This window comes from Aythya marila (genome assembly GCF_965140915.1).
Source record: "Aythya marila genome assembly, contig: HAP1_HAP1_SCAFFOLD_337, whole genome shotgun sequence".
NCBI classification, from domain to species: Eukaryota; Metazoa; Chordata; class Aves; order Anseriformes; family Anatidae; genus Aythya; species Aythya marila.
The window spans coordinates 54,061-78,032 of record NW_028136741.1 but is presented as its reverse complement, the minus strand read 5'-3'; the positions used below and the strand labels follow the sequence as shown (position 1 = coordinate 78,032).

General features: G+C 45.6%; 1 pseudogene across 1 annotated transcript; it reads left to right on the top strand.

The window, feature by feature from the left end:
* The first annotated feature begins 6,908 nt into the window (after positions 1–6,908).
* LOC309891473 (zinc finger CCCH domain-containing protein 11A-like) lies at positions 6,909–12,939 on the top strand (annotated as a pseudogene). The gene is made up of 8 exons: positions 6,909–6,962; positions 7,163–7,282; positions 8,062–8,185; positions 8,616–8,818; positions 9,366–9,485; positions 9,991–10,049; positions 11,857–11,911; positions 12,431–12,939. The product of its transcript is annotated as a zinc finger CCCH domain-containing protein 11A-like (transcript).
* The last annotated feature ends 11,033 nt before the right edge of the window (positions 12,940–23,972 follow it).

Sequence of the window (23,972 nt, the reverse complement as noted above, 5' to 3'; positions counted from 1 at the left end):
TGAATTTGGTGCTGGGTGGCGAGGTGGTGTTGGGGGAAGAGCTAGGCTAAGGAGAGCTTCCTCTTGCTCTGCCCCTTCCCATCTCAAATGGCCGCTTCCTGGGGAGATGGGTTCGTTGGGAGGTTAACTACAACGTTACAGTGAGGATGAGGAATCACCTTTAGTCCCGTAGGTATTTGCTGCCAGGCCGCAGCGTTGATTTCAGAAATTGTATTTAAAAAAGGGAAAAGAAAGGAAAGATGTATTCTTTAACATACTCTCTTTTCTCGGAGAGTAGATGGAGGAGCTTCAGCCGTGCCCTTCCTCCGGAAACGATTCCCAGTGTCTGCTCAGACACTGAAGAGGAAAATGGAGGAGAGCCACCCGATAGAAATAAAGGAAAGAAGGGGTCATGGATTAAGGGAAAAGCACTACTTAAAAAATTGGTGCTCTCTAAAAACGGGTTAAGGGTTTGGGACCTGCAGGTGCTGCCTACACCTGTGTGCGTTGCAGTCGTGCCTGTTGCCACTGAGCAAAACGGGGAGAGCTGCTTTGTCGAACGCGGCGTGTTAAAGCACGTGCCACTGCCTGGAAGAAAAGCACGGACTTCCCTCGTGTGGGCCTTCTTCCCTAGCGATCTGTGGTTTACCTGATGGTTTCCCATAAGCTGAGAATGTTTAAAAGAAAAAAAAAAAAAAACAAAAATCAAAAACCAACACCAACGTTGAGAGTGGTGAAGCAGATCCTCACGTGGGGACTCAGAATCAGCGGTGACATCACCATGCGAAGCATTATGTGTGCTTCGGGTTGGGGCTGCTGCGAGCCTCGCAGCGGGGAGGGAGAGCGGATCCGGGGTGCCTCTGTGTCAGCCCTCTGCCCTGGTGGCTTCGTGAGCACTGAGAGTTTGACTCCTGTGTTCCCAGCTTTCGCTTCCGCACCTGCGGTGTGGCAGAGCCAGCGAGCTGCTTGCTCAGCTGGAGGAGGAAGAGGAGTGACCTCAACATTGCCGAGGTAAAGCACAATTACTGAAAAGATTTGGCAAAGATGTGGGTTGTACCAGCGTGGCTGCTGCAGCTGCAGCAGATCCTGGAGCATTGGAGAAGATAGAGAGGGGTTTCTTCATGAAAAGAATGCTGTTAAAAGTGTTTTCATGCCAGAAATTAGGATAAACGCCTCTGTTGTTTGACATCCTCTATTGAGCTGGCACATTGGCATTACAGCGTACCTGGCACGCTGTTTGTATTAAAAAAAAAAGGTATTTTATTCAGGGCAGGCCAGAAACCTGCCTTGGCACTTGCACATCGCAGCAATGCTTACAGACCCTGCATCCTGGCTGCCAGGCCAGGATCTAAATCCGATGGTGCTGTTGGTAAACTGAAGCTCAGGAAGCGCTTCTGGGTTTTTTTGTCCTTCCATGTGAATTTTTACCCTGTGAAGATGGTGTATTAAGCTATTTTCGTAACAACAAATAGGTTTAAAAGCAGTTTCAGTTTAACATCTACACGCTTGGGTGTTATTAACAGAGCTTTGTATACTGAGCTGGTGCTTGGTAGGAGAAAAAACATCAATCTTACCTGGGAAACCTGGACCCCCTCAGCTACATACTGCTATGAGGAAACTCAGATGTAAGAACACACTTAAATAACACCTCACCAGAGCTGTTGTGCTCCTGACCACCAAAGGCACCTTTTTCCAACACCGTCGTACTGGAAGTTGATGCAGCTGGTTCCATCCGTAACGTGTGACTGTACAGTGCTGTAAAAGAACTATTTTTTCACAGCTTTGGAGAAAGTGAAGCAGAGAAAACCACGCATAACCACTGATACCTGGACCCCAAACTGCCACAGGCTGACGGTGATGCCCACTGGATATCTCCTGATACCCTGCTGCCTTCTGACTGCTCCAGCAGAAGTCCTGTTTTAATTAGCCAGCAGGTCCCTCTGAGGGAGGGACTTTGCTAAAACTCCTGCCGTAGGAAGTATCCTACGGGAGCCAAGTTGCTAAACTGATGTGTGGTTTTCCCTTAACCCCCTCACCCCTGACTTTCCAGCTCCTGACAGCACTGCCAACGTGTGCAGTGTCACCGTGTGCCAACTAGGTGCCAGCTGCCATGGTTTATATATTGTAAAATTAGTGATTTGGGACTCGTGAGCACTGAGGAGAGGCTAGCAATTGCTTAAGAGCTTTCCTTGTGTCGCTCTGGGGCAGGGAGATGGGTGAAACATCTTAGGCTTGAAAGTGATTCCCTGCAGAGTGACGTGCTCAGATCTGCACAACAGATCTGTCGTTTTGGTCACCTTATTAGATCCCTGCTTGAGAGGTTGCTTGCAAGAATCGATTCCTCTTCACCTTGATGTGTCAAGCTAAAGAGAAATCTGTGCCGAAGCACTGTTTGATCAGACGAGTGCCTCAGTTCAGGATTGTTCTTTGACAGCTACAGAAACAGCAGGACGATCAGCGCCTTCAGGAACAGATGAATTTGATCTTGAGGCTGTCGTAAAACAGGTCCCTGAAGTCTGAAGACTCTTCAAATAGTTTGGGCCAGCAAGGAGCAGCTGTACGTGGCGGCTGCGGTAACTCGGGGCTCCGAGTCTCAGAGAGCGTGGTGAAAGGTGACCCCCAGCTGGCTGCTGGAGGAAGCTGAGGCAGCGTTCAGCTCTAACCTTTGCCTTCTTGGCTGGCATCTTTGCACTCCTGCTGTCAGTGGGTGTTGAGTGTCCTTCCCGGCAGCCTCAGAACGTGCCCTCAGATGTAGGCAGCGTTTAGCAGCTAGAATTCCCTCAAATAGAAAGAGTACAAATGATGCGTTTTCTGCTTTTGCTTTGGAACTCTTAGCTTGAGGTTTTCCTGCAGGCCATGAGGTTTCTTGCAGCAGCAGGGATGAGTTGTGTTAGCAAGAGGCTGTTCTGTGCTTCGACTGTGGGAAGATGAATGGTTACGTGTGCACCGTTAAATATAACTTGACACCTAGCACACCGCACTTGCAGCCTGTGGGGTGCTTTAACAAGCAGGTAAATCAGCAGAGGCTGTTTTGCAGCCGGGGTGATGCTGGGTGATTAAAAAGCAGGGGCAGAACAAGGAGTTTCTAGTGTTTGTTCTTGCTTGTCATCCGACTCTCCACTTCCACTGTTCTTTAAAAAAAAACAAAAACAAACAAACAAAAAAATACAAGCAAGGGGTAAGCATCTTAATATCTTTATTATAAATGGAAGGCACAAAAGAGGCCAGCAACAGAGACTGTCCAAGAGAAATGCTTTGTGCTTTATAAACAAACAAGGAAGTACCCTTAGGTGGGTGTGATAATCCTCCTCTAATGCGTTTTTGGGGTGCAAAAATAGATTTGTTCCTTTCTTGCTCTTCTCTGCAGGACAAAGGCAGAATAGGCACTGCAAAGTTAGACCAGGGAGGTCAGTTTGTTCCGTACTGAGAAAGACAAGCCTGTAAAACAAACTAGACAGATTTTCTTTGTACTATTCATCTTCCTTCAGCGAAGGCAAAGCTTATGACACTTGTTGGTGTGTATTTCCAGACCCCCAGCTACTGGCACTGTAGCGCATCTCTAATTCTTTGGTACAAAAGGTTCAAAATCTCTTAATGCAAAAATTTTACCAGCACCCTGGAGCAAAAAAATAGAAATCTAAAACCCTTACCAACTTCTATTACAGACCTGCTGAGTGCACCAGAGTTACTCATTTTTATTCAGGCTTTCAGGGGCAACTTCAGTTGGTTTAGCGCTTGGATTGCTATGTTGGCAGATGTCAGTTTAAAAAAAAAAAAAGCTTTTGAGGTCCTTTTTAAAATGAGACTGCTTTTTTGGAATTTGGAATACTGCAAGGTATCGTTGGTTTTGCTTTCTTCCCATTCCTTAGACCAGATCCATTCAGATTCTGAACAGCGTTCCCGGTGTGTTCAGGAAAATGGAAGGCAACAAGCAAAATGATGAGCTCCTTGGGCAGTCAAAAGAGCTAAATCTGGAGAGTGTTTTGAGTCAAACTTCATGCTAAGGAGCACCAGTAATTGTTAGAAGTAGCTGCAGAGGAACCTGCATGGCACTGGGTGTGTTTCTGAAGGTGCTAAAGGTCCGAAGTGACGATTCCTATCCATACTAAAGAAGAGAAGGAAACCTTGCACTTAACTACTGTTTTTATTCCCTTTGTCCAGCAGTCAAAAGCAGTAACTAATATGAGAACCCAACTTTTCCTCTCTTTATTTTAGATTTGGGAAAATTCCCTGCCAAAACAATATTTCCTGGAAAATTCACTGGTGTTTGTGTGAGTAAAAGCTTCCAACCTTTTATTATTAATTTGTAAGAACTATTTCATCCACTTTTGTCCAGAAGAGTCAGAAATAATTTGCACAGAAATGTGCAGCGTTTTAATGAAAGGATTCAGAATCACTCTAATTTGAACTGGTTGCAGGTTTTGTGACATTTAGTGTCTTTAAAAAAAAAAAAAATCAAAATTTCTGACTTCATATCAGAAAAAAAGAAAAAAAAATGCTTGTGGCGAAATAAAATCTGTTGCAGCTCTGCTCATCGAAAACTCATTGGCTGTTAAATTGGACCTAAGTCGTCTTCTCTAACCTTTCATGATCCTGCAGCAATGGCTGATGATGGATATATGGATTAGGGAACAGCACGTGATGGCAAACCTGTGGTATTTGCTACTGTACTGGGTCTGGCTGGAATGTTTACTTTCCCTGCAGCAGCCCATACAGTGCCGTACTCTGTACTTGTAGCTGGAACAGCAGTGTTATCACCCCAGTGTTGTGTCTACTGCTGAGCAGCAGTGGCACAGCATTGGGCCTTTCTCTAACCCTCCTAGGGGGTGGGCAAAAAGGTGAGGAGAGAAACATCACTAGGGCAGCTGACCTAAACCAATCAAAGGGATATTCCATACCATGTGATGTCCCACTCAGCAATAAAAGGTGGAAACAGGAAGAAGAGGGGAGGGGTGGGCTCTCGTTGGGAAAACGTCGGTCCTCCTCTCGAACACCGGCTGCGTGCGTTGAGGCCTTGCTTCAAGGACGTGGTCAATCATGGCTCATTTGTGGGAAGTAGAGAGTAATTTCTTTCCTCTGCACTTCCATATAGCCTTCATTTATTTTGTTTGTTTGTTTTCCTCCTTTCTTTTTATTTTTCCTTTTCCCCTCCCTTTTCCCCTTTCCCTTTTTATTTCCCCTTAGTTAAATTGTTTAGTTCATGGTAGTCTTTATTTAATTATTATAATTTTTTCCCTTTAATTAAATTATCCTTATCTCAACCCGTGAGTTGTTCTTTGCTTTACTTCTCCCCCTCCTCATCTAAAGGAGGGGGAGTGAGAGAGCGGTTGTGGGGTTTAGCTGCCCAGCACGGTAAAACCACCACAGCTACAGCGCAGAAAGAAAAACCAAATTGCTTCCAAAAAATCAAAGTAATTCAAAATCCTTGGTATCATGCAGCCGTGCCACTGGCAAAGTGAGCATTCCCCTGCCTCTCAAAGCTTGCTGTACCCTTGATCTGCTGTCTTGCTGCTGTTAATTGATTGCAACTCTACATGTCTGATCAGGGCTACGAGTTGTTCTCGATATGGAGATCATACAACATATACTGTGCACGCTTGTGTGTATAGATATGTTTATCCTGTATGCATGTACACCCGTATGCATGTTTGTGTGCTGGCCCCCAGATCCCTCATGTTACAAAGCATCGGCCTCGAAGGCATACTCATCAAAATCTTTTGTAGAGCCTCCATTTTTTTCTAGTTCCCTCAAAATGAGAGAATTTTTACGCGCTCTCTGTGTCGAAAAGGCAAAAATTCTGATTTTCACTGTCGCTCTCGCTAACTTTCTCTCACTCCCTCCTCGTGTGTGTATAAACACAGATGTGTGTATGCGTATGCACATCTGTGGATTTAGATGCACTGGTATGTTTTTTGCTGTACAGGTAATAAAGACGGGGAAAGGTTTTTGTGTTTTCTTAATAGGTGAAGAAATCTTGAAGACCAGAGATTGGAACATGCTGAATTTTAAATTAAAAAAAAAAAAAGAAAAAAAAAGTTAGATTGTCCGGCTGTGGAAGATGGAGCCTCATTTTTGCAGCCACTTTGAATCACGAGTTCATCTCTAAATGCGCTGTTTTTTTTTTTGTTTTTGTTTTTGTTTTGTTTTGGTTTTTGTTTTTTATTTTTTTGAAGAGCTAACTAACCGTGGCTGCATCCAGTCTGAGAGAGCATTCAAATGGACTTGCTTCCTCTCTTAGTTATAAGCTGTTTAAAAGCGCATCCTATGTTTGAATTGTGGATGAGAGGTTCCCTTGGCAAAGTGAGGAGGAAAATTCTTCCTACCCCTTTATTATTAATTCACGGATTCAGTCTTGGTTCGGCCTACAGGAGCAGTTAACTGGAAGCCTTTGAAGATCGATAACTTTGCTGAGGTTGTCCAGGTAGGTGAAATCGAAGACCCACAGGGCCTGGAACGTGCTGTTTAATGCGTCCTAACTGTGTTCTAGAGAAGTTATTTGTAGCCATAGTTGATTATTGACTTGCATGTATCATCAGGTGGTTTTTTAAGGAGTGACTCCGTTTTCAGGCTTCCAGATGTGCTCCAAGTCATATTATTGAGGATGTGGAAGAGAACGCTTGCTGACAAAGCTCCTGGCAGCTTTACAGAACTTTAATATTTAGTTAGCTCATGTAACAGCTGATTTCAAGGCTTTGCTCTTTTTGAGAGACTGATAACTTGATTTGATTAACTGAAGAAAGCTGGAAAAATGTTCGTTCCTCATTATTTTTCACTTGTTACTTTCTTTCGGGTTACTTTTAAAAAGAAGATTTCACTGACCACAAGCCAGTAGAAGACTTTCAGCCCAAGCAAGGGTGAAGACAGCTCTCTCCAAGAGCAGAGGAAGTCCCTGTGGAGAGAACCCGAGCTTGTTAGCAGAACTCGTCGGCATGTCTAAACAAGGAGACGATTGCTACTTCTATTTCTATTCTACCTGTAGCAAGGTATGGCTGGCTTTCCTTTGCTTTGCTTTTTTTCCCCCTTTTTTTCAGGAAGGAGTAGATTAGGAGGAGGAAGCACACTGGTCTTTGGTTAACTTGAGAACCAGATAGATTGTGAATTCAGTTGTAGCACCATTAGGCAGCAGCATGGCCATTTTTGAGGCTGTACTCTATTTTCCTTGTTGGTTTCCTTTTGGTTCCAGGGAGACAAATGTGCCTACCGCCACTGCGAAGCTGCTCTGGGCAATGAGACGGTCTGCAAGCTGTGGCAGGAGGGTCGTTGTTTCAGGAATGTCTGCCGATTCAGACACATGGAAATTGACGTGAGTGCCTAACAATGTGTTCTCAAAATAAATCCACAAAAGCATTTTTCAGTGCCGTAGGTGTACTGATTGTGCTTTTGCAGGATAGATTTGTTTGCTTCAAAATCATACTGGTTTCTGTTACCAAGAGAGGGGGTGGGAGGAAGCAGAGGGAAATAAAATCAATGCCTTAGGTATGTCTTAGCAAGATATTTGTTTATTTTTTTTTATTAGATGCTGACAGTTTTCTCAAGAGATGCAGAATAGCTGTTAAATAGACTGCTAAAACCTGCTGGAGCAGGGGGGTAATAAACAGGCTGTTCTATCCTCATGGGAGCAGGCTTGATAATGAACTATCAGGTGTCTTCTGACCCACAGTCCTTCAGATAACGCTGTTGTAGCTGCCTGGGGTAGGAAGTGGGGAAAGTTAAAGGTGCAGCAGAACTAAGTCTCCAAGAAGTAGTTCTAGACAGGGTTAACCTAGGCAATTTCAGATGTTCTTTTTGCCTCTGAATAATCCTAGTATAATCCTAGGTGTATTAGTTTAAGCCACCCTCAACTGATGTCTGAGAGTGCCTGTCTTCTCAAACTGAGTGATGACCAAACTAAATGTGCATAGTGGTTACAGCTTATGCAAACTTTGTGAATATGCCCAGAAATACTACACTTAACTGAGAAACTGACCTTTGGAATGCTGTTTCAGCACTGTGTTGTGACAGCTGTCACGATCTGGAGCTGTGCATCTCTTTGCAAGCCTCAGGTGCATGTTATCACGAGCTTTTCTTTCTTTCTGTCTTCAGAAAAAGCGCAGTGAGATTCCTTGCTACTGGGAGAACCAGCCGGGAGGCTGTCAGAAAGCCAACTGTGCTTTTCATCATGCAAAGGGACGTTACATCGATGGACAATTCTTACCACCAAGCAAGAGTGAGTTTAGGTCCTTTTTCTTTAAGCGCTGAAGAATTAATTTTGAGTATTACTTAGTGGGTGCCAATCCTGTAGGGGGCGTCAGGTAACTGTTCATTTGTGAGGGCAGGAAAAGGTCTGCAGTCATAGGTGTACTGCACCGAGTGTACTGCTGGTGTTTGTTTTCTGCTTTCGTGCTCAGCTTCTCTTTGCTTTGTGTGATGTTTGCCTTGCAGTTTGCTTCCTGTTGTTTCCTCTTTTGCTGGGTGGTAGGGAGATGTGTTGTTGTTGGAAGGGAAATCATTGTTCACGGTGTAAGCAGTGATGGGATGGGCAAAAGGAGATGCTGAATTCGTTGTCTGTGCGGGTTATCTGCCTTTGCTACCATCTCTTTGCATTGTGGTCAAAGTTTTAAACTGCCATATTACCGATGATCCTCCTCTTCCTCTAGCTACACTGCCAAGTCCGCCTGAGTGCGCGGACGATGATCTGAAAGTGGCTCAGATGTCACTGCAGCAAAACAAACTTTCTGTCCAGTCAAATCCCTCTCCACAGCTAAGGGGGTGACGAAAGTGGAAAACTCTGAAAATGTCCCAAGCCCTACACACCCTCCAGTTGTAATCAATGCTGCAGATGATGATGAAGATGATGATGGTGAGCATGTTTTGGTTCTTGGAAGGAATTTGTGCTGTAAATGAATGTGTTAAATCTTTGGTTCTTGAAGGAATCTGTGCTGTAAATGAGTGTATAAATCACAGATGACCTGAGGTCTGACTAGCGATAGGGCAGGCAGTCTGGCCAGGTCACTGGTGGCTTTGTCTGGCAGTCAGTGGACAGAAGCTGAAACGTTGGAGGAAAGCTTAGAACCACTCCTGGCTTTAGCTGGTCTTTTGTGTAAAGTTCTATGTGAAACTAGGAAGGAAATTTCTTTTTTCTGTCTGAAGAGCAATGTGTTGTGTAGTAGTTAAAGCTGCAGAGAGAATCTAGAGTCCTAGATGTTTTGTCCTAGTGTATTCTACTTAGGAGTTCATCAGGTCAGTGTAGCTGTTTAAAAACAAACAAACAAACAAACAAACAAACAAAAAAAACAAAACAGCAACAAAGTTTTTTATATGAACCATGGGCTGAAGTGTCACTGCATGAGCTACGTAATCATGACCAACCTGGTCTATGCATAACTGAATCGATTTTTCCCCTTCAGACCAACTTTCTGAGGAAGGAGAAGAAACTAAAACTCCCGTCCAGCATCCAGCTGCGGAAGGCAAAAATGGATTACGGGTGATTTCCACTCGGAAAGGCAGTTCTATTACTACTAAACAAGGTATGCCAGCACCTTAGTAGGATAAATCAGAAGAACTTGACAGTTAAGTCAAAAGCAGCGTGGTGTAAAAACACAACAAAATGTAGGGGTGCTGAATGGAGTCGGTTATTTCCATGATCTCATTTCTGCCATTAATACCATCATGTGCCCATTGGGTCAGAAAGGTGAACTCCTTTTCTTTACTTTTGGAGAACAAAACAGGGCCACAGCATGGAGTTTAAATGGCTGCACGTGCAGCCTTGCAACCACTGCTGATAAGCCATATCTAACGATAGAGGGATCTAATATTGTGTAAATGGATTAAAATTAAAACTACATTTTGAACCCTGAAGGATGAAAGGAGGGGCAAAATGCCATTGGTTCTATGGCTCTTTCACTTGTGAGGAGTGTTGACAGGCTTTATTCGAAATACTTCAGAAAGTTCCTGAGCGCTAAGAAGCCTGAGGACCTGTGGTCCTCAGTGAGTGCCTCTAAGCCTGTCTCACGAACTGTTTCCTGTTTTCAGAGGGCAATCTGAATTTTGGAATAAAAACACTTGAGGAAATCAAATGGCAGAAGATGAAGGAAAAAAATAAGAGACACGGTGGTGAGTTAATATTGCCTACTTTCTTATCCTGTTCACGGCAGGTGATGGTGACTGGGAGCTGCTTGAGGGACAGACTTCCATTTTTAGCTGGGGGCATAAAGCAACCTGATTCTCAGCCAGCTGGTATTCTAAATGGGAGTCCAAAGGGCAACCAGAGGCAAATTAGTCACCTCTCTTCTTTACATGCTCTGCTTGCTGTATTTTTGACAGTAACAAATCATTTAAAGTTTTTTGTTCTTTGTGATAGTTTTTTATGTTGGGTAAACTTCCTTATGTTTTGGTTGCTCTGAACAGAAGGTTCTTCAAGATCTTCTCTTCGTCCCGTTGATTCTATGATTTTTCCTGCTCCAGAAGAGGAAAATGTCCGGACAGTGGTGAGAACTGTGACAGTGTCTTCCAAGAAAGGTAATAATGAATGCTTTTGTTTTGATTTCATTACTCCTAAACTGGAGGGTTAAGCAATACTTAAAACAATTCACCCATGTTAGCCTTCTGGTGCTGCCTTCTGTTCAAAACGTGCTTTTATGCTTAAAGTCCCTGGTTGTACTGGAAAGATTTGGTGCTCAGGTTAAGTGCAGTGGCAGGAGAAAAAAAAAAGTGTCAGTATGCCAATAGGGGGGTAACTGAAAAACAGAAGAGTAACGAGAAGAGCGAGCTGTAGAAGCCAGTGCTATATAAGAAGCAATTTCTGAAGCATTAAAGAGGCGTACAGTGGCAGGTGTGGACACAGTATGACAGGAGTTTGTGTATAAATTGTTTAGAGCTGTGCAAATGCCTTTTAAAGGGAAAAAAGTGTGGAAGTACTTTTACTCGTAGACATTCACCTTAGAAAGGAATATTTCTCAGCATTTGTACCTAAGAATATTCTGCTTGCTTATGCAGCTTTGTTCTGCACAAAGTATAGGTGTCAAGCAGACTCAGATTCACTCTCTACTATCTCAGCTGGAATTTGAAGCAAGCACTGAGACTATTAATATTTTTTTTCCATGTTAATTATAGTTAAAGTATGAGTTTGTGTGGTTTAGCTGTCAAAACAGTGTCTGACTAGGGTTTTTTGGACGTGGGCTAACAGGATAATATTTCTGTTGGCTACTGGTTTCTGTGAAATAGAAAAAATAATTCCCTTTTGTTTTAGGGGAGGAACCTGTGGTTCGAGTAGATCTTGCTGATAAACAAGGAAAACGGAAAGCCTCCGCGGGTAAGAACTTTTTACGAGCTGTTACGTAGGTGCTGCCTTCTATATATGACTGCATTAAAGAGTATTTGTGATGTATGAAAGGAAAATACATTGCAGTGGAGATCTGTGTTGACTGCAGAAATGGCAAAAAAAAAAAAAAATCATTTAAATCATTTAGCAGCTGAAAGGCAATTCTATGAAAATATGCTTGAAAAAGAGAAGCTTATTATTGTCTGTTCTCAAACCTTCCTGCAAAGAAAAGTTCTTACAATATTCCTTGTTTTCTCTGAAGATGATGTAGGCAGCCTTCCAGTGAAGCGCAGCCTTGCTGAAAGGCTGGGGAAGAAGGTAGAGGCTCCGGGAAATGCTGACAAAGCACCCAAGAGAGAGACAGGTACTAAACGGGCATCTGGATTGGATTCCTGGGTTTTGTATTTAGTCTTTCTGTTTGTCCTTTTCCAGTGATGTTTCTTTTTGCATGTTGGCTGAGGTCGTAATCACTGGGATTCAAAGTTACCTTTCCTGTCTTGTTTTGAAATGTGAACCTGAAGTTGACATTATGCAGCCTCCCTAATTTGTTCTTTTTCTGTTTTGCAGTTCGAGTTCCCAAGTCTCTGAAGGACAGGCTGGGATTACCTCCTAAACAGACCAGTACTGAGAGAGGTAACAGCTAGATATTAAATATGCTTTCTCCTCCTTCCTTTCCACGAACTTGGACTGCTTTCATACATCCCTACAAACTAATTTAAACGAAAACAAAGAACTGACGCCTCTTGGTTGAGTGCTGAAGCTCTTCTGACAGCCACTATCAGAACTCTGGCTCTAGGCGTGTGTTTATTTTCTACTTGTGCCTTGTCGAGGTTTTTAGCTGCTTCTGTGAACCGTTACGTACAATTAGAATAGAACCACTGCCAGGAGCAGGAATTTGAAATGCAGTCTGAAAAAGTAATAAAGTAAAGCAGCATTTCTGTGTAGCAGTTCTCTCTGGATAGGGCTGGTCTTCAAAATACAAGTGGCTCAGAGGAGGAGGAGAATGTTGTTCTAAGGATATTGTTCTAAGATGCTTTATTGGGAACGCTCAAGATGAGTTTTCCTTAGTGCTCTGACAAATTTTGGAGACTTAAAATATTGCTGGACTCTCTTTAAATGTTGGTGCTTCTCCTCATTTCTTGATGATGACAGGGAAGGCTGCCAAGCCGATGGGAGAGATCCATGTGAAAACACTGGAGGAAATCCGTCGTGAGAAAGCTCTTCAGAGACGCGAAACTCAAGCCAAAGCCGAGGCTGAAGGGCACGGTAAAACTGAAGATTCCAGCGCAGGGGCAAGAGCTGCTCGTGCAGGTCGCATGCAAACTTTCTCTGAAGCCTTGTCTGAAAAAAAGAATAATCGCTTGGTAGAAGAGAAGAAAAAAGCAGGAGAATGCCATAGCAAGAGCAAAATTCAGGGTGAGTCCAAGAAGCAGCTCGCTCTGTCCGGGCCCAGCAAAGGGCAGGCGAAGGAGCCGGCAGGAAAAGTCAAGCCAGAAGGAGAAGTGCGTGTTAAAACCTTGGAAGAAATAAAGCGTGAGAAAGCTCTGCGGATGCAGCAGAGTGAAGGAGATGTGCCAGCTCCCTCAGCACAACCCGGACCTGCCCCAGCAGAGCAGAAATCTTTATGGAGCACAAAACTAACAGGTAATAAGATGCTTTAATGCCTGCCCCAGTGAGGTGCTTCCCATATTGAGCAAGTTCAGTTTGCTCAGGATCTGCTTCATGGATAAATGCTGAATGGCTTGCACATTGTAGCCTTTCTCTCTCTCTCTCATGGGACACAAGGAAATAAATGCACAAAGGAAACAAGTACCCAGCTTTCTTTATTTCTGCCGTTGACAACACTTTTTTTTGTCTTTTTTTAAAGCACCTGAAAAAGAAGAAAAGAAGGCAGTGGAATTGAACCGGCCTTTTCCTAAACTTTCCTCTGGACCTGATGTACAGGTGAGTCCTCTGTGAAGACACACATACATTCGTACAATTTCTGATAATTCTGACAAGTTTTGTTACTCACCGTGTGCCACCCTCTTGAGTGTGTTCTTACCCTTCAGCAGCTGGTAGGAGCTGCAGTGCAGTCTAAATCCTATCGCCAGCAGCATTTCCAGACAACTCTGTAATCCTCAAACTTGGAATCAGTCTGTTTATACCACAGCAAGAAAGAAACCCTGTTAGCACCAGCTGAAATCTACACAGTTAACGTGGAGGGAATTCTTTTTGTTCTTACTGACTTGATCTGTCAGACATGAAGGATTTAATACAGAAGGCCAGAGTTCTGTGTTCAAGGAAATCAATCTGTCAGTGGATACTGTATAGGGGAACTTGTATGACTTTCTGCTGCTTAAAAAGAATGTGATAAATAGATGTACAGCAGAACACCCTAGCTGTTTAAAGAAGCTTGCCATAGTGGATATTGCAGATATGTGAGACTGCGTCCATAGTAAAGCATGGCTCTTGTTACAGGCAGAATTTTATGGGAAAACAAACAAACAAACAAACAAACAAAAAAACCAACAGTAACCTGAACGAGATTAATATGCTGTTCCACATCAAGACCATTTTGGAGGGATTGCTGATCAGATTTTCTTAACGAAATCTCCACGGATTTTATTTATTTTTTTTGTCCTACTCATGCACTACTTTTCTTTCCTTCTAGCCCACTCAGCAGAGTGGAACTCGTAAATGTCCAGAGAAGAGCTTTGAAGAGAGACGGTGGGAGAAGTGGCAACAGAGAGAACAACAAGAGAAGCTTCGGCAGGAGGAAGCTGCTGTCAAATCTACTGCTGGCTTCTTTAATACTGAACCAGCAGGGAAAGTGGCAGCTCAATTTCAGGGCCAGGAAGCTAAAAGTAAGTGTTGAAGGTTAAGAGTTACTTAGGTTGTCTTCTGAAATACAGACAGAAGATGACACTTCTCATGCTGTAACTCTGGCTGGGTGCATTTTGCCACGCAGTGCTACGAAGCGAAGGGTGTACTTTCTTTTTCTTAGTTTGCTTCTTTTCCTGCCAGCCAGATGTTAGGTAAGGAACGGGAGACTAGAAAATGACACTACAAATGTGGACTTTGTAGAACAACTTAACTGTGGGACATCACTGCAAGGGAGAGGAAGCTGGTACAAGAGTTGCATACACTCTTGTCCTACTATAACTGCTGCTTTTTCCTTTCCTAGCGGGAGCGGGACTTTAAATATAAAAGCTGTCTATATTTGTGAACCTAGCTTGCACTTAGGATTGCTATGTGTCTGAGGTTTCCCTTGTCCTGGATTATTATTTACTGTAGCTCTTCGGTTTCTTTGTTCCTTTGTATGGCTTGTTGGTAGACAGAGTTTACTATGTGGAAAAGATTCCTGAGAATCCAGGCAATGGCGGTGTAATTGTGCTGGCCAAATGCATTTAAGTGTGTAGAAGGACTGTGGAAATGATTAAGAGAACCTGGATTTTTCCTGAGGCAGAGCAAGACTGTATCAGTTCTCTCTTCCTTTTACTCTAGCCAACTTTATGACATCTGCAAAGCCTTCGCGTGGGAAAGTCACTTTCCCCAAGAAGAAGGCACTGAAACGTAAGGCACCTGGGAGTTACCCGTCTGCCATAGCAGCTGTGGAACTACAGACTGCCTTTGATGCTGACATGATGGGACCTCCAGCCAGAAAAGCAGCCATGGTAAGGCCAGGGGCTAATGCAGCGATGGATCCCTTGTTAAATTTCTACCCTCCTCTATTTGAAAAGGTGGAAAACTCAAACGTTCTGCAGGCCTTCTGTTTCCTTAGAAATCCAGTAGCTGTCTCCAGGATGCTTGTAGAACCCTTCTGTATTTATGAGATGAATGGCACTCTTTAACCGGTACTCTGATGCTGTGATTTCTCTGGTGTGGGGGATTTTGTCCATTAATGCCATGTTCTTAAAAGACACCAGATCGTGAGTAACCTCCAGGTGAATGTGAACTTTCTTCAGGAGCACCTTGGTTTTGTATTTTGGCCACGGCTCCGCAATGCCAGAGGAGAAGCAGTGTGGAGGAAAAAGCTATTAAGGAATCTTTTACCCATGTGTCATAAATACTGTTTTGCTGCTTTCTAGGGTGTTTCAGACGTGCCGGAGCACGTCCCAGCCATCAGACTTGAAGAAAATCCCCAAAACAGGTGACAACCCCAACTTGTTCTTTTTCTTAATCAGTGTATATCCCCAGGGAAACATAAGTTCTGTCACATGTGGGAAAAAATGAGGGTTCTGAGATAATTGAAGCCAAAATCCATCAAAGGAATAAGTCACCTGAAACCACTTTCTAGCAGCTAGCAGGATTGCTTAATTAGGCTTTCTTGAAATGCTGCAAGTCAGCACAGCTTTCCGGTGACTTCTTGGGTTGTCTGAATACCTGAACGAGGATGAGGTGAAGTTCTACTTCCTCGTGAGGTGATAGATGATGAGTAGTGTCCTCTGCCTTTTGGTCCTCAAGAATGCCACCTCAACTCCAGGTGCCCTGGCTTCACAGATAAACCCCCAGACTGAAAAATGTACCTGGTAACACATCGGGCTCTAAATGTAGCCCTGGGTTGATTGATAACAATCCCTGTGTAAGATTGAAGCATAGGAGGGCTTGCCTACAGTTTTAAGAGCCGGTTTGCAGGAAAAGGATTTCCCGTTAAGAAATGGCATATCCTGATTGTTCTTTCTTGCTCTCCCAAGACCTGAAGTGCGTCTTGGAAGCCCTGAAAGATTTGAGGAGCAGATGGAGATGGATCTCGAGACCTCGACCTCAGCTTCTTCCCAGCCAGAAGAGGCACGGACACGCTGGCTGAGTTCCACAGGGAACGTGCCCTTATCTGCGGATGAAGATTTTGAGAAGCTACTTTGGGAAATCTCAGGAGGCAGACTGGAAGCTGAAATCGACTTAGACCCAGGGAAGGACGAGGATGACCTCCTCCTTGAACTCTCCGAGATGATTGACAGTTGAACTGCGTAGTCCTACGGTATAATTAAAAAAAAAAAAATTAAAACTGTTCTTCTTGTTGGATACCCCGAGGTGATCCTTTTTCTAACTGAGGCTTTGCAATGAGACTTAAAGCACAGTCCGAAGTGGTAGAAATTGGCAGGATCTGCGCTCAGTTGTCCTAAATTTCCCTGCTGGTCAGAGTTAAGGTCTTGTGCATCCGTTCTGTAACTATAGGTGGTTACCTTCGATATCGAGAGGACAAAGCACTTCTTTTGGCACAGAAAGATCTCCATTGGCACGCCATGGTGGCTGCAAATGGATCTTCTGATGGAGCGATGCTCTGAAGGCTTAAATGTAAAGCTTCTTCCTTCCTCCGCCCTTGGCACAACTCGATGTTGGGCACATCGTGAAGCTTCGGTGTTCTGATTTCTCGGACAGTTGATAGCCAAATCCTGGAGTTACTATGTCAACTCTTGACTTTTACTCGTGTATGCCATTGTTTTGACTGTACCCGTGTCAGATGATGAAGCTGTAGGGGTGGGAGGGAGCAGAATCGTTATTCCAGTGTGTTGTGGACCAAACTTGCTGCCAGGAATGGGGGTGGGGGTCAGCCCACCCAGCCTTCCTTTCAATTATCAGGGAGGATCAAATGGTGAAAAGCAGCAGCTCTGCCATGTGGCTCCGCTACCCCCACTCCCTTCTCTTGTGCTATACCAAAGTTCCCCCAGGCTTTGGTTGGTGCTTTTTGCCTGTGTGAGGACTCCGGGGCGAGCAGTCGGGACTCTGCCGCAGTCACGGGGTCGATGAAGGGTTGTTTAAGTGCCTCTTGGTTTTAAAACTTGCTCCCCTGAGCTGCTGGCTCTGCTGCCTGCTACAGCAAATGTTCGGGTGCCATCAGCATCGCGCTTGGGCGTGGGCACTGACCCTGCGGAGGACAGAGCTGAGATTCGGGTGTATTGTGTACCCTGCTACCAGCCATCGTTTTTTTTCCCCTAGCAGATCAATTTTGAATTATTTTCCGAACTTTTCGCGGCATGGTAGGCACTTCCCGCTATGATTTGTGAAGCTGTGGGGGCCCTCAGGCATTTGCTGCTGGCAGAGGAAAAGCGCTTGTCGAATTTGTTGTAAATACTTAATGTTTGGACAAAACCACGCGTCTCTGTGTGTGTGTGTGTGTGCTGTGACGCCCCGGCCCCACCAGGGAAAACCTCCGCCGACGAAACTGCTGCTGGAGCTCACGCAGGCCTTCATCGTGCCGAAGGACTTCACGGGGACTTCTGCCGGCTCAGAAATGGGGGAGAAAAAGCAAACTCAGGAGGAGGAGAGCTCAGAGACTGCGCCCACCTGCCCTCGCTTTCCCTTCACCCCAAGAAGCCCTGTTCTACCATCAGCCTTCGCCTCTTCTGCCTGCGGTGCTGGGAGCGGGAGCGGCGAGGCGGCAGCAGCCATGGCGTACCGCGGGCAGGGCCAGAAGGTGCAGAAGGTGATGGTGCAGCCCATCGTATCCTTCCTGCGGCTGGGGGGTGCCGGGGAGGTGGGTGGGGGGCGGCTCGGACCTCAGGGGGCTCGGCCCGGGCCTTGAGGCCTTGTCGCGGGGCCCTGAGGCCTCGCTGTGGGGTTTGGGGCCTTGTCCCGAGCCCGGAACTGTCGTCCCCGTGCTGAGCCCTTAACGCAGCGCCCTAGAACCTCATCTTCCGCTACCTGCAGAACGTGAGTACCGCGGGGAGGGGGCGGGGATGGGGATTTGGGGAGTGTGGGGGGAGTGGGGAGGGTCTGGGGATTCCCCTCGGTGAGTTTTCGGCTCCTGGCTGTGTCCCGGGACGGGTTTGTGGGGGATGGAGAGCTGTGCGGTGTGCTGGTGGGCACAAGGAACCCTGCATTTCCCCCTCGTGTAGCCGGGCGTGCAGGGGTGTTCCCTTGTGACTGGAAACGTGTTCTTCACCAAACGTGTAGTATTCACCCGATGGTATAACGCTCAAATGTCAGATTGCACATTGGAACTGCCCCTGAGAGTTGCTCCTCGGAGCGTTTGGGAGCTGTCGTGGCTGTGGCTAGCAGGTATTTCTGAACACATGAGAGAACAAAAGTGCTCAGTGTTTGTGGCCCGACTTACTCTCCTCCTTCGTTCTGCAGAGGTCGAGGATCCAGGTGTGGCTCTATGAGCAGGTGAACATGCGGACAGAAGGCTGCATCATCGTGAGTATCCGCACGTCCCCATGTTACATCTTTCATTTTGCCTCATTCACAATCGTGTTTTTTGGTCAAGAAAAGTTATCACAAGGAAAAAGAGATTTGTACTTCTCTGCCTTTGCCCTCGCCCTGCCCTTCCCTCCCGCTCCTGAGCCCTTCGTCAGGCCTTGCTGGGCCCTCTGTCCAGCTGTCTGTCCGTCCATCCGAACCTCTGGCCATCTGTCCCACCACCCTGCCCCGTCCCTGCCCTCTCCCTAAGGAAGCAAAGAGTCCCCGGTCTGCCTTCATGGGGGGGGGGGGGGGGGAGGGAGAGGGGAGGTTCTGCTGAGAAAAAAATGAAAGATTTCCCCCTTAACGGGCGCCTTGCGAGTTCTTTCGAGTTCCAACCTTCTGCCTTCCTTCCGTAGCAGTGCCTCTAAGGGGTGCGCTGTAAGGCAGCCCTCATCTGGCGCGTTGCTCCTCCGTTCCCCCAAGGAACTGCCTTCAGGATCTGACTAACTCTGGATGCACCTGGTTGTCGCCTTAATTTCTCCTTTAGCTTGCTGAAAACAAGCCGGTTGGGTGACCTTTTGCGTTTCTCGCTTAAAATTTGGATCGAGGAGGTCTGTGTTTCCTTACGCTGATGTCCACGCTGAAGGTGCAGAAGGGTTCCGTGCTGTTGCTTGGGTCAGCCTTGTTGCCAGGTTTGGAATGTTTAGCCTACCGGTGCTTCGGTGCTGTTGGGCTGCACTCAGAGTGTGAGCTCTGGGCGTTATTTCTCAAATACTGCGTTATTTGAGCGTACAGACCCGAGATATTCTGCGGAGAGGTGATTTAAGGCACGTCAGAACCACCGCTGCGGCGTGTGCCAGCGTCGGACGCCCGTTCGAGTGATCGGGCGGAGCAGGTGAGTTGAATTTGGTGCTGGGTGGCGAGGTGGTGTTGGGGGAAGAGCTAGGCTAAGGAGAGCTTCCTCTTGCTCTGCCCCTTCCCATCTCAAATGGCCGCTGCCTGGGGAGATGGGTTCGTTGGGAGGTTAACTACAACGTTACAGTGAGGATGAGGAATCATCTTTAGTCCCGTAGGTATTTGCTGCCAGGCCGCAGCGTTGATTTCAGAAATTGTATTTAAAAAAGGGAAAAGAAAGGAAAGATGTATTCTTTAACATACTCTCTTTTCTCGGAGAGTAGATGGAGGAGCTTCAGCAGTGCCCTTCCTCCGGAAACGATTCCCAGTGTCTGCTCAGACACTGAGGAGGAAAATGGAGGAGAGCCACCCGATAGAAATAAAGGAAAGAAGGGGTCATGGATTAAGGGAAAAGCACTACTTAAAAAATTGGTGCTCTCTAAAAACGGGTTAAGGGTTTGGGACCTGCAGGTGCTGCCTACACCTGTGTGCGTTGCAGTCGTGCCTGTTGCCACTGAGCAAAACGGGGAGAGCTGCTTTGTCGAACGCGGCGTGTTAAAGCACATGCCACTGCCTGGAAGAAAAGCACGGACTTCCCTCGTGTGGGCCTTCTTCCCTAGCGATCTGTGGTTTACCTGATGGTTTCCCATAAGCTGAGAATGTTTAAAAGAAAAAAAAAAAAAAACAAAAATCAAAAACCAACACCAACGTTGAGAGTGGTGAAGCAGATCCTCACGTGGGGACTCAGAATCAGCGGTGACATCACCATGCGAAGCATTATGTGTGCTTCGGGTTGGGGCTGCTGCGAGCCTCGCAGCGGGGAGGGAGAGCGGATCCGGGGTGCCTCTGTGTCAGCCCTCTGCCCTGGTGGCTTCGTGAGCACTGAGAGTTTGACTCCTGTGTTCCCAGCTTTCGCTTCCGCACCTGCGGTGTGGCAGAGCCAGCGAGCTGCTTGCTCAGCTGGAGGAGGAAGAGGAGTGACCTCAACATTGCCGAGGTAAAGCACAATTACTGAAAAGATTTGGCAAAGATGTGGGTTGTACCAGCGTGGCTGCTGCAGCTGCAGCAGATCCTGGAGCATTGGAGAAGATAGAGAGGGGTTTCTTCATGAAAAGAATGCTGTTAAAAGTGTTTTCATGCCAGAAATTAGGATAAACGCCTCTGTTGTTTGACATCCTCTATTGAGCTGGCACATTGGCATTACAGCGTACCTGGCACGCTGTTTGTATTAAAAAAAAAAGGTATTTTATTCAGGGCAGGCCAGAAACCTGCCTTGGCACTTGCACATCGCAGCAATGCTTACAGACCCTGCATCCTGGCTGCCAGGCCAGGATCTAAATCCGATGGTGCTGTTGGTAAACTGAAGCTCAGGAAGCGCTTCTGGGTTTTTTTGTCCTTCCATGTGAATTTTTACCCTGTGAAGATGGTGTATTAAGCTATTTTCGTAACAACAAATAGGTTTAAAAGCAGTTTCAGTTTAACATCTACACGCTTGGGTGTTATTAACAGAGCTTTGTATACTGAGCTGGTGCTTGGTAGGAGAAAAAACATCAATCTTACCTGGGAAACCTGGACCCCCTCAGCTACATACTGCTATGAGGAAACTCAGATGTAAGAACACACTTAAATAACACCTCACCAGAGCTGTTGTGCTCCTGACCACCAAAGGCACCTTTTTCCAACACCGTCGTACTGGAAGTTGATGCAGCTGGTTCCATCCGTAACGTGTGACTGTACAGTGCTGTAAAAGAACTATTTTTTCACAGCTTTGGAGAAAGTGAAGCAGAGAAAACCACGCATAACCACTGATACCTGGACCCCAAACTGCCACAGGCTGACGGTGATGCCCACTGGATATCTCCTGATACCCTGCTGCCTTCTGACTGCTCCAGCAGAAGTCCTGTTTTAATTAGCCAGCAGGTCCCTCTGAGGGAGGGACTTTGCTAAAACTCCTGCCGTAGGAAGTATCCTACGGGAGCCAAGTTGCTAAACTGATGTGTGGTTTTCCCTTAACCCCCTCACCCCTGACTTTCCAGCTCCTGACAGCACTGCCAACGTGTGCAGTGTCACCGTGTGCCAACTAGGTGCCAGCTGCCATGGTTTATATATTGTAAAATTAGTGATTTGGGACTCGTGAGCACTGAGGAGAGGCTAGCAATTGCTTAAGAGCTTTCCTTGTGTCGCTCTGGGGCAGGGAGATGGGTGAAACATCTTAGGCTTGAAAGTGATTCCCTGCAGAGTGACGTGCTCAGATCTGCACAACACATCTGTCGTTTTGGTCACCTTATTAGATCCCTGCTTGAGAGGTTGCTTGCAAGAATCGATTCCTCTTCACCTTGATGTGTCAAGCTAAAGAGAAATCTGTGCCGAAGCACTGTTTGATCAGACGAGTGCCTCAGTTCAGGATTGTTCTTTGACAGCTACAGAAACAGCAGGACGATCAGCGCCTTCAGGAACAGATGAATTTGATCTTGAGGCTGTCGTAAAACAGGTCCCTGAAGTCTGAAGACTCTTCAAATAGTTTGGGCCAGCAAGGAGCAGCTGTACGTGGCGGCTGCGGTAACTCGGGGCTCCGAGTCTCAGAGAGCGTGGTGAAAGGTGACCCCCAGCTGGCTGCTGGAGGAAGCTGAGGCAGCGTTCAGCTCTAACCTTTGCCTTCTTGGCTGGCATCTTTGCACTCCTGCTGTCAGTGGGTGTTGAGTGTCCTTCCCGGCAGCCTCAGAACGTGCCCTCAGATGTAGGCAGCGTTTAGCAGCTAGAATTCCCTCAAATAGAAAGAGTACAAATGATGCGTTTTCTGCTTTTGCTTTGGAACTCTTAGCTTGAGGTTTTCCTGCAGGCCATGAGGTTTCTTGCAGCAGCAGGGATGAGTTGTGTTAGCAAGAGGCTGTTCTGTGCTTCGACTGTGGGAAGATGAATGGTTACGTGTGCACCGTTAAATATAACTTGACACCTAGCACACCGCACTTGCAGCCTGTGGGGTGCTTTAACAAGCAGGTAAATCAGCAGAGGCTGTTTTGCAGCCGGGGTGATGCTGGGTGATTAAAAAGCAGGGGCAGAACAAGGAGTTTCTAGTGTTTGTTCTTGCTTGTCATCCGACTCTCCACTTCCACTGTTCTTTAAAAAAAAACAAAAACAAACAAACAAAAAAATACAAGCAAGGGGTAAGCATCTTAATATCTTTATTATAAATGGAAGGCACAAAAGAGGCCAGCAACAGAGACTGTCCAAGAGAAATGCTTTGTGCTTTATAAACAAACAAGGAAGTACCCTTAGGTGGGTGTGATAATCCTCCTCTAATGCGTTTTTGGGGTGCAAAAATAGATTTGTTCCTTTCTTGCTCTTCTCTGCAGGACAAAGGCAGAATAGGCACTGCAAAGTTAGACCAGGGAGGTCAGTTTGTTCCGTACTGAGAAAGACAAGCCTGTAAAACAAACTAGACAGATTTTCTTTGTACTATTCATCTTCCTTCAGCGAAGGCAAAGCTTATGACACTTGTTGGTGTGTATTTCCAGACCCCCAGCTACTGGCACTGTAGCGCATCTCTAATTCTTTGGTACAAAAGGTTCAAAATCTCTTAATGCAAAAATTTTACCAGCACCCTGGAGCAAAAAAATAGAAATCTAAAACCCTTACCAACTTCTATTACAGACCTGCTGAGTGCACCAGAGTTACTCATTTTTATTCAGGCTTTCAGGGGCAACTTCAGTTGGTTTAGCGCTTGGATTGCTATGTTGGCAGATGTCAGTTTAAAAAAAAAAAAAGCTTTTGAGGTCCTTTTTAAAATGAGACTGCTTTTTTGGAATTTGGAATACTGCAAGGTATCGTTGGTTTTGCTTTCTTCCCATTCCTTAGACCAGATCCATTCAGATTCTGAACAGCGTTCCCGGTGTGTTCAGGAAAATGGAAGGCAACAAGCAAAATGATGAGCTCCTTGGGCAGTCAAAAGAGCTAAATCTGGAGAGTGTTTTGAGTCAAACTTCATGCTAAGGAGCACCAGTAATTGTTAGAAGTAGCTGCAGAGGAACCTGCATGGCACTGGGTGTGTTTCTGAAGGTGCTAAAGGTCCGAAGTGACGATTCCTATCCATACTAAAGAAGAGAAGGAAACCTTGCACTTAACTACTGTTTTTATTCCCTTTGTCCAGCAGTCAAAAGCAGTAACTAATATGAGAACCCAACTTTTCCTCTCTTTATTTTAGATTTGGGAAAATTCCCTGCCAAAACAATATTTCCTGGAAAATTCACTGGTGTTTGTGTGAGTAAAAGCTTCCAACCTTTTATTATTAATTTGTAAGAACTATTTCATCCACTTTTGTCCAGAAGAGTCAGAAATAATTTGCACAGAAATGTGCAGCGTTTTAATGAAAGGATTCAGAATCACTCTAATTTGAACTGGTTGCAGGTTTTGTGACATTTAGTGTCTTTAAAAAAAAAAAAAATCAAAATTTCTGACTTCATATCAGAAAAAAAGAAAAAAAAATGCTTGTGGCGAAATAAAATCTGTTGCAGCTCTGCTCATCGAAAACTCATTGGCTGTTAAATTGGACCTAAGTCGTCTTCTCTAACCTTTCATGATCCTGCAGCAATGGCTGATGATGGATATATGGATTAGGGAACAGCACGTGATGGCAAACCTGTGGTATTTGCTACTGCACTGGGTCTGGCTGGAATGTTTACTTTCCCTGCAGCAGCCC